Here is an 11099-nt window from a genome sequence, read left to right as displayed (position 1 = left end):
GCACATTTCCAGAATTTGAACATGTGAAGCATCGAACCACTTGCTGGAGATAGAAAGAATTCCACATTCCTGAGGCTACACCATACCACCATGAATATGCATGACATAGATTTGCAGTGTATGCAAATCAATCTCATGAAAAGTCATTGCAGATATCCAAAACTGGCTGGGGTTGCCATAGTACAAGGTTGAGAATCACTGGGCTTATGCAGCACACAACATTTCTGTATTCTGTATCTCGGACACAACACATCCCACAACTTCTGGAATAATGGAAAGATCAACAAGGAAACTTTTTTTCCTTTTGTTTTGTTGATAGATGGTGCCACACCTCTGAAGAGCACACAATGCCACCTTGCAATTACAGATTTTATTCACATTAGTTACCTAGGGCAGTGGTTCCCAAACCTCATCCTGGAGGTACCCCAGCCACTCAGGTTGTCAGGATATCCACAATGAATATTCATGAGAAATTTGCATGCAGTAGACAGTGTATGCAAATCTCTCAATGACTATTCATTATATATATCCTGAAAACCCGATTGGCTGAGCACCTTGAGGACCAGGTTTGAGAACCAATGACCTAGGGTGAGATTTCACTCACCAACAGGCAGATCACTATATTAAAAAAAACAAAAAACTAGTCTTCTCTCTGCTCATGAAAGGAACAGAGAGGAAAATAGGCACTAAACATAGAAGTGTTATACTCTAGGTCAGTGTTTCCCCAAGTCCAGTCCTGGACTATCCCTGATAGTCAGATTTTTAGGATATCCACAATGAATATGCATGAAAGACATTTGCATATAATGGAAGCAGTAGAGATCACGTGACGCCATGGCGGAGAGCAGACGCACCTGAAGAGCTCTCCGGCCCCGATCCTCCTTTCCCGTTGAGCGGCACAACCACGGACACAGAGAGCGTACTACAATAGATCGGAACATAGATAAAACCCCAACAAGTGAATATCAGGCAGCATACGCCGGGGATGGCTGCGAAAACGGCTCAAAAAGAGAAGTTGCGGCAAAAACAACCAGACCCCAAAATGGCGTCCTCGCCGGAAAAGTCCAGCACGGCAGTTTCTTCGGCGTGGGTGGCGGAGATAACGGCGGAGATGTCCGCCGTTATGGAAGAGCTACTAGACCGCAGATTAGCCCCCATTGACTCCAAATTGGAGAAGCTGCATACGCGAATGGAGGACTTGGCGAGAGAATGCGTGGCCTGCCAAACCCGAACGAGCATGGTGGAGGATAAATTAAAGGAGGTGGAGGCCGAACAAAAAACATCCAAAGGACGCGTTGAAGCGCTAGAGCAAAAAGTAGAAGAATTAGAGAATCGTTCTAGGCGCAACAATTTGCGTCTGGTGGGACTTCCGGAGGCCATGGGTGGCAGGGACCTAATTATGGAACTGGAACGTTGGCTTACTGCAAGAGTGGCCTTCCCTGTGCACATGGGCCCCCTGAGAGTGGAGAGGGCTCACCGTCTGGGGCCTCGAGTAGATAATACCAATAAACCCAGAGTACTCATTATGCGGGTTTTGAATTTCCAGCACAAACAATATATTTTGCAAGCCTCCAGGAAAGACAATGTGCTGATGTATGAACAGAAAAGAATACTATGTTTTCAAGATTATTCGGCGGGGGTGGCGGGGAGACGCCGCGCTTTCTCCTCAGTGTGTACAGCACTGTTTAATCAGAAGATTAGATTCAACTTGATGTACCCAGCGCAGTTGAAAATCGTGTACAAAGGATCAACGCATGTATTTGACGCAGTGGAGGAGGCGAAAAAATTTGTGACCCAGATCGGAGCAGAAGACGGGGAAAACACTGGGAGAGACGCCCCGGCATGATCCAGAGGAGAGGATGGAGTGCTACGCTATCTCTCAACTAGAGAAAGGTCTCCTAGACATCAGTCACAAGCTTGCAAGGTTTGATTAGACAACAGATCAGCTTAGCAGCGGATGTTAATGATTGTTAACTACAGAGAGATCTCATGGACATCAACCACAGTTTTGACAGGTTTGACTAGATAATAGGCCGTTTGAACAGTTGAGGTTAATGTTTGTTAAAGTTGCATAAGATATAAGGATTTTGGCTACCTGGAGGGGTTCACACCCGCATAATTTACATCATTGGGACAGACCTCAGGAATCTAAGGACAAACCTAGAGATTTAAGACAGATAGGAGATGTGATACCTAGGACTGGTGGTGGAACCTGAAAATAGGTATTGATTGAGGCCTGCCCATATCAAAGCCCGATTGATGATATAAATGACCTTATAAAAGGATTTTACTATGTATTACCATATGAGGGGAGACACAATGTGAGAAGTACAAGGAACCTATACCAGGGGTGTATATTGTTTGTTGCGGGTTGATTGCTAAGGGGGTTACAAAATAAATGGGATGGGCCTTAAAAGTCCAGAATACATAACGGATGAGAGCATGAAGGGGAGGGAGGTCGGGAGGCGATAAATGTGATCGGTTCCCATTTTGGGAAACATGGAACAAGGGGGGAGGGGTCAGAAGAATGAGATGGGGGGATGGGCAGGGGGAGGAGTGGAGATTTGGGTGGGAGGGATAACAGGGAACAAGGCCAACCAATACGTTAGGGGGAGAGGAAGAACAATGGAACAGAGACAAGGCAAATGTCGAGAGCGGGATTGGGGGGGCATAGGCTGGGGTGCCCACCTGACACAACAACAAGAAAAGAGAGCTACACTACAGAACATAGTAGGCCCGACAGATTATGGTTAGGCTCGTTACTTGGAACGTGGGGGGGATACACTCACCCATAAAGAGAACAAAAATTTTGCAACAGTTACAGAGAAAAAATATAGATATTGCCTTGCTGCAAGAAACACATCTTAGCCAGGAGGAACACGCAAAGCTTAGGACCTGGTGGGTGGAGGAATGCGTCTCAGCGGGAGCACAAGGGAAAAAAGGAGGGGTAGCGATATTAATTCGTAAAGGTCTGACCACAGCGGTACGACCCATGGTGACGGACGCAAGAGGCCGTTATGTGCTCGTGGAAGTGGAAATATCAGGACAAAAACTGCTAGTAGGCAACATCTACGCCCCTAATCAATATGATAGGTACTTTTACAACCAAATACTACACCATTTACTCTCATATCGTGGGGAACAGATGCTGGTAGGGGGAGACTTTAATACGGTATGGGATGCTTCGATTGATAGCACCCAGGGTAAAAGGAATGATTCGGCGGCGTCTAATAAGGGCTTGAAAAGACTAGGACGAACACTACATTTGATAGACGTGTGGAGGGTGTTACATCCCACTGAAAGAGATTATACTCATCATGCGAGAGCCCACGCATCCCAAGCCAGAATAGATTATATATTAACTACTGAAAACATGCTAGGAAAAGTGAAGGATACCCATATAGGACCTTACACGATTTCAGATCATGCTTGGGTTAGCATAGAATGGGAATGGGAGGAACGCAGACACAAAGGGGGTTCCTGGCAATTTCCACTAGAATTGACTGGCGACGAGAAATTTAAGACCAAGTTAAAAGAGAGTTGGGAAGATTACATAGCAATGAACCGGCAACACATGGAGAACCCAACTTTATTTTGGGATGCAGCGAAAGCTGTGTTGCGAGGCGAAATAATTAGTTACCATCACCACCTGAGGTCAGCGAGAAATAGGGAAATTATACGACTAAGTAAGCTGATATGCAAAGCTCGGCAGGCCTACGGCCGGACACACACAGAATCACATCGCACTAAACTCATGGAACTTCAAGTCACATTAAACACATTGTTGCATCAACGGGCTTCGAAGTCTCAAACATACTATAAATTTCACTTACACAGATTTGGGAATAAAGCAGGACGTCTATTAGCAAGATTAGCCAACCCGAGAGGGAGCACGAGACAGGTCCTACAAGTGAGAGGGGAACAAGGGAAACTGGAACGTACAGCAGATAAGATATGTGAGGCGTTTGCTAAATATTATGATAATCTATATATGATGCCGGAGGACAGGGGGCTATCAGAGTCTCTCTATCTAGACAATTTAGACTTACCGGCCCTCAACCAGGGGGATAAAGATAAATTGAATGAACCAATCACGGAGGCAGAAGTAATGCTGGGTATAAAACAAGGACAATTGCTGAAGGCGCCTGGCCCGGATGGGCTCCGCATAGAATTTTATAAGATACTGGGGGAACACGTTGCTCCGACATTAACTAAATACTTCAATAACATAGTTGACAAGGAACAACCCCCGGAAGGCCTATCTTTAGCACATATAGTGGTGCTGCCTAAGCCAGGTAGGGATCCGCAATGTGTAGAGTCATATCGCCCAATTTCCCTATTGAATGTGGAAATAAAATTGCTAGCAAAAATCCTGGCAAACCGTATGAAACAGGTCTTGCCGAAGCTAATACATGAAGCGCAAACGGGATTCGTAGAGGGCAGAGTAATAGTGAAGAACTTGCGAAAAATCATAGGGGCTCTAGAAAAGAGGAAACATACAGATACGCCATCCCTCCTAATAAGTTTTGACACCGAAAAGGCATTCGACAAAGTGCACTGGGCATTCCTGTTCGCCACATTAAAAAAATATGGGTTTGATGGTCGTTTTATGTCAGGGATCCGAGCCCTCTATCATAGACCAAAAGCTAAGATACGGGTCAACGGATTGGAATCAGAGGAGTTTCAGATATATAGAGGAACCCGACAAGGATGCCCGTTATCCCCATTACTATTTGTTTTATCGCTTGACCCACTGATCAGAGACATCGAGGCTAGTCCAACGATACAGGGTATGCACATAGGCCAGGCCGAATTCAAAATAGCAGCATTTGCAGATGATCTTTTAGTAATGCTTACAAAGCCTAAGGCATCGTTCACGGCTCTGATGGAGACCTTGGAAGAATATGGGGATTTTGCAGGTCTAAAATTGAACCTGACTAAGTCAGAAGCCTTGGCCTCCTCAGAAGAAGTGAAGGCCCTATGGGGTCAGGGGTTCCCTTTAAGCTGGGCGGAAGGGTCTTTTAAATACTTGGGGATTCAACTGACCATGGAGCTAGGAAAACTGCAGGACTTAAACGTACGCTCCCTGTTAGAGGGGACAAGACAGCGACTAGATGGATGGGAGGGCCTCCCGTTATCATTAGTTGGCAGGATAAATTTAATACGCATGGTAATATTCCCTAAATGGTTGTATCTCCTGCAGACACTTCCCCTTCGACTGACACGCAAAGAATTAATAAACATTAACCGGGCCTTCAGCAGGTTTTGTTGGGCGAGAAAGAAACCCCAAATAAAGGCTACAGTGATGAGAGGGAGATGGAATCTGGGAGGATTGGGAGTGCCAGATCTTGCCCTGTACAACCAAGCTTGTCTCCTTAGACATATAGGAGACTGGGTAGGCCACTCAAATGTCTTCACGCCATTGAAAATGGAACGGGAATATTTTGCTCCGTACGATGTTATCACATTATTACACTTAGAACAGGGACAAATTCCAGCCCAGTTAAAACATTGTCATTTGCTACAATCCATGCGAAAGGCATGGAAAGAGCTAGTTAGGACTTTGGGAGGAATGCCAGGAACATCAGAACTTTTAACATTTAGAGGGAACCCGAATTTTGAGCCTGGACAAACTAACTCAGCCTTCCTTCGATGGGAGGCACAGGGAATCACGAAAGTGGAACATCTGCTAGGCAGGGATGGAGCTATCCTGAAATTCGAAGACCTGGAAAGTAAGATAGGGAATACATGGGGGGACTACTTTGCATTTGTACAAGCTAAACACTATATTTCTAGCCTTAACCAATCAACACTCCAATCAAAAATAGGAGGTCAGATACAAAACTTCTTCCTGACATTGGAAGCAATAGGAATGACAGTATCTTCTATAAGCCGAGCAATAGAGAAAAACACCCCCATAAAAAACTTGGACTATATTAAACAAAAATGGGAATATGAATCGGGAGGGTCATTAGGGAGGTGGGATATAGGGGCCACGCTGAGACGCATTCCGATGCTCACCATAGACGAAAGGCTCAGGGAGAGTGGATATAGAGTGGTAATGAGAGCATATATGTCAGGGAAGCAATGGGGACGCATAACTACTGGGGGGAATGTGAAATGTGTTAAATGTGACCAAGAAAACCCCACGCTATTTCATGCCTTTTGGGGCTGCCCTGGAATTCGTATGTTTTGGAGACGAATACAATGCTTTTTAACCGCCACGACACAGACACCGGTAAGGGGGGTATGGGAACACTACGTGCTGGACACACAACCAGCGTTTGCGACACTGGCGAAAGGGCCTAGGCTTTGGTGCCGTAAGGTCAGCCTGATAGCGCGCAAGACTATACTGCAAAAATGGATATCCCCTGATCCACCTGCCTATTGGCATTGGCGGAACCAAATACATGAGATGGCCACATGGGAGGCCAGGGAGGCAAGAGGTAATCCAAAACGGAAAAAATGTTTCATGCAAATATGGGGACCTTATTTACAAGGGCTTAACCCAAGGGGCAGAAGTCTAATACTTAACACGTTGTGACACAGTTCCGGTTAATCAAATAGGGAGTAAATCTCTTCCCGAACAAAGGTTGGCAAGTGGGGGGGATGAGAGACTGATGAGATCTTGTATCATTAGGAAAGGGGAACAATTAATATACATGTTACCAATGTACTATGCTATTGATAATTAAGATTTGATGGACATTTGGGCAATGCTAGACAACGCCGGAGGCTCAGCCGGGAGGGGACCACAAGAACAAGGGTTCCCTCCCGGGATAATGGAAGCCTACCTGCAAATAATGGTTCTATACAGAGACGAACTAAGAGATATGACCAAATAAGAAACAGGAGAATGGGAACTATTGAACATACACCATGAAGTTCATGCCTTTCTCAAAGGAAATAAAATATGTAATGTCTAGCCTAAGTCGCATTTGGGACATGTGGGAGGGGGGAAAAGGAGGGGGGAGGTGGGGGGGAGAAAACGAAATAAAATAATGATGGTAAACATTACTCACCTTGTATAGATGCATAACACTTGTATTTTATAATTGTTTTTTGGAAGCCACTTGGTTGTATGTGACAGAGTGTTCCATCAATAAAAAAGTTGAAACATAATGGAAGCAGTATGCAAATCAAATTAGAGAACATAAACATTGCCATACTTGGACAGACCAGAGGTCCATCAAGCCCAGCATCTGGTTTCCAACAGTGGCCAACCAAGGTAACAAGTATCTGACAAGATTCCAAAACCATACATTTTATGCTGCTTATCCTAAAAATAAGCATTACATTTTGCCCAAGTCCATCTTAATAATGGCTTATAGATTTTTGTTTTAGAAAATTGCCTTAACCACATTCTCTAGTAAAGAATTCCAGAGTTTAATTACATGTTGAGTGAAGAAATATTTTCTCAGATTTGCTTTAAATTTACTACTTTGTAACTTCATTGCGTGCCTCCTAATCCTAGTATTTTTGGAAAGAGTTAACAAGCGAATTTACATCTACCTATTCGACTCCACTCATTATTTTATAGACCTCTATCTTATCTCCCCTTAACCGTCTTTTCTCCAAGCTGAAGAGCCCTAACCACTTTAGCCTTTCTTCATAGGGAAGTCATCCCATCCTCTTTATCATATTCCTCACCCTTCTCTGTACCTTTTCTATTTCCACTATATCTTTTTTGAGATGCAGGGACCAAAATTTCACACATTTGAGGTGCATGGAACAATACAAAAGCATTTCCATTCCTTTCCTAATATCTAACATTATATTTGTTTTTTTAGCCACCATCAGACACCAAGCAGAGGGTTTCAACATATCAACAAATATCCTAGATCCCTTTCCTGGTCGATGACTCCTACTGTGGAACCTTGCATGACGTAGCTATAAATTAAGGTTCCTCTTTCCCCCATGCATCACGCACCTTGAATAGTGTTCTATTCTGGTCACCCTCTCAAAAAAGATATAGTGGAATTAGCAAAGATACCGAGAAGGCCGACGAAAATGATAAAAGGGGATGGGACGACTTTCCTATGAGGCCAGGCTAAAGTGGCTAGGGCTCTTCAGCTTGGAGAAAAAGATGGCTATGGGGAGATATGATAGAGATTTATAACATAACAAACGGAGTGGAACGGGTAGCTGTGAATCACTTGTTTACTCTTTCAAAAAATACTAGGACTAGGGGGCACGCAATGAGGCTAGATGGTACATTTAAAACAAATCGGAGAAAATATTTCTTCACTCAACATGTAATTAAACCCTGGAATTAGTTACCAAAGAATGTAGTAAAAGCAGTTAGCTTAACGGGGTTTAAAAAAAGTTTGGATGGCTTCCTAAAGGAAAAGCCCATAGACCATTATTAAAATGGATTTGCGGAAAATCTACTGCTGATTTCTAAAATAAGCAGCATAAAATGTATTCTACTGTTTGGGGATCTTGCCAGGTACTTGTGACTGTTGGAAACAGGATGCTGGGCTTCATAGACTATCCCTATATGGCCATACTTATATACTTACGGCTGCCCAGTTTCATAAGGTCCTCTTGTAATTTTTCACACTCCTCTTGCAATTTAATAACTTTGTGTTGTCAGCAAATTTAATTACCTCGCTAGTTACTCCCATCTCTACATCATCTACTATAATAAAAAGAACCCTCAACTTTCTGAAGCTGACTCTGTGGCTTCAGTGAAGGGTTCGTAAGTGTGTAACCATCTGACTCACCATCTCTCTCTCTGCCTCGCCCTCGCTTCAAAACGTGATGACGTCGAGGGCAGAGCAGTAAGAGTGAAGGGGTACGCCAACACCACATCACACACATGACGGACAGACAACACCAGGAGGCGAAGTTTATCCTGGTGAGTGCCCGTGGCTGCGTAAGTCCCCCACCGTTGCCAATCAGCTGGTGGACAGGAGCAGTGTCATTAGGTTGACAGCGATTAGCACCTCCCCCCCCCCCCCAGCAGAGACATGTCTGAATTTTAAAATTCGTACAGAGGGGGCGTGGAACTGGAAGGGAGGGACAACAACCGTGGAACTGGGAAGGAGGGAGGGGACCCTGAAACTCGGAGGGGGGGGGACGACGACCCTGGAACTCAGAGGGAGAAAGGGGGGAGGACAACTCTGGAACTCAGATGAAGGGAGGGAGGGGGACAACCCTGGCACACACTCTCTCGCACACACTCACACCCAGTCTTTCTCAGTCACACACACACTCACTCTCAAACATACACACTCCGAGGAAAACCTTTCTAGCGCCCGTTTCATTTCTTCGAGAAACGGGCCTTTTTTTTTTTTTATTAGTTTATAAATATGTGAAAAAGCAGCAGTCCCAGCACAGATCCTGTGTAACCCCTCTACTCTTCTACACAGAAAATACTGACCAATTAACTCTACTTTGTTTTCTTTTAACCAGTTTTTAATCCTCAATAGAACACTACACTCCTATACCAGACTCTCAAATTTCCTCTGGAGGCTTTCATGAGTACTTTGTCAAATTGTGGATATCCTGAAAACCTGACTCGCAAAGGATACTCCAGGAAAATGGGAGACCACCACAAATCACACTAGCTGAAAAATCTCTCAATTCGATACAAAGAAAGTGTCCAAATATATTCAATACTCTTCCACACTCATTACACTTGTGTATATCCCTTATTAAGAGCCAAGCTGTGGCGTCTGAACGGCAGCAGCAGCCTGGCCTAGATGTGAGCTTATCTTTGCCATACCCACAACAAACTGCAAAGTAAGTGCTGCATTAGTTCTTTCTGTATTTTTCTTTTACTACTACTTAACATTTCTTTTTATTTATAATTGCTCTTATTTTTCAGGTTGGTTTGTCTGTACTGTTTAAGACCCTGATGAAGCTGTTTTCAGTGAAATGGGTCCCACTGGTTTTTCAATGCAGCAATTTCTGTTGATGTTATTGAAATTTTATCCACATCACAGGCGCTTTAAGAACTGATTTTGAATCACTTAATGATCAAGTGATATGGAAGAAAACCTGTACATTTTTCAATGAGTGTGTGGAAGAGTATTGAATATATTGTGAGTAGTCACCACGAGAGGTGGTGGAAATGAAAACGGTAACAGAATTCAAACATGCGTGGGACAAACAAAGGAATCCTGTTCAGAAGAAATGGATCCTAAGGAGCTTAGCCAAGATTGGGTGGCAGAGCCAGTGGCGGGAGGCGGGGATAGTGCTGAGCAGACTTACACGGTCTGTGCCCTGAAAAGGACAAGTACAAATCAAGGTAAGGTATACACAAAAAGTAGCACATATGAGTTTATCTTGTTGGGCAGACTGGATGGACCATGCAGGTCTTTTTCTGCCGTCATCTACTATGTTACTATATTTAGACACGTTCTTTGTATCGAACTGGGAGATTTTTTATCTACCATCAGGGTACTCCAGGACCAGAGTTTGGAAGCACTGTTCTAGGTACACAAATGTATATATCACACATCTTAGAAAAAGATGACAAGGGGTTTAAAAAATTCCCATCAAAATGCAAGTTATCTAATATCCAAAGTTAATATTTATGTACTCTCCAAAATAAATCCAGAAACCTTATTGGAGCAACAGTACTACAAGTTTAGTACTCAGCATTTTACAAATACAGTAATCTCAATTATCCAACCTTCACTAAGTTGCCCATCTGGCACATCCAAAAGACCCCCTGGTTACATCACATTTATATTTAACTTTGTTAATTTTTGAATATCAGGAACTCTATGGTTTTATTTATGCATGGAGGGGTAGATGCAGTGTTTTCTGTATTATCTGACAACAGCTCAGTCCCATTTAAGTCAGATAAGACTGTACTGATTTCCCATAACCCTATACTGAAAAGTGCCTTGTAAATATTTCATGAGGAACTCAAACATTCTGTACGCAGGTGTTTTTCTGGAGGAGTGGCCTAGTGGTTAGAGCACCGGTCTTGCAATCCAGAGGTCACCGGTTCAAATCCCACTGCTGCTCCTTGTGATCTTGGGCAAGTCACATAACGAAAAAGGTGTGAGCAAAATCTAAATAAATATATATCTAAATACACAGTGCAATCCAGTCAAAGAAATGCATGTATGTGGTGGTATATA

Source organism: Microcaecilia unicolor, chromosome 7, assembly GCF_901765095.1.
Source record: "Microcaecilia unicolor chromosome 7, aMicUni1.1, whole genome shotgun sequence".
NCBI lineage: Eukaryota > Metazoa > Chordata > Amphibia > Gymnophiona > Siphonopidae > Microcaecilia > Microcaecilia unicolor.
This window is presented reverse-complemented; position numbering follows the sequence as displayed.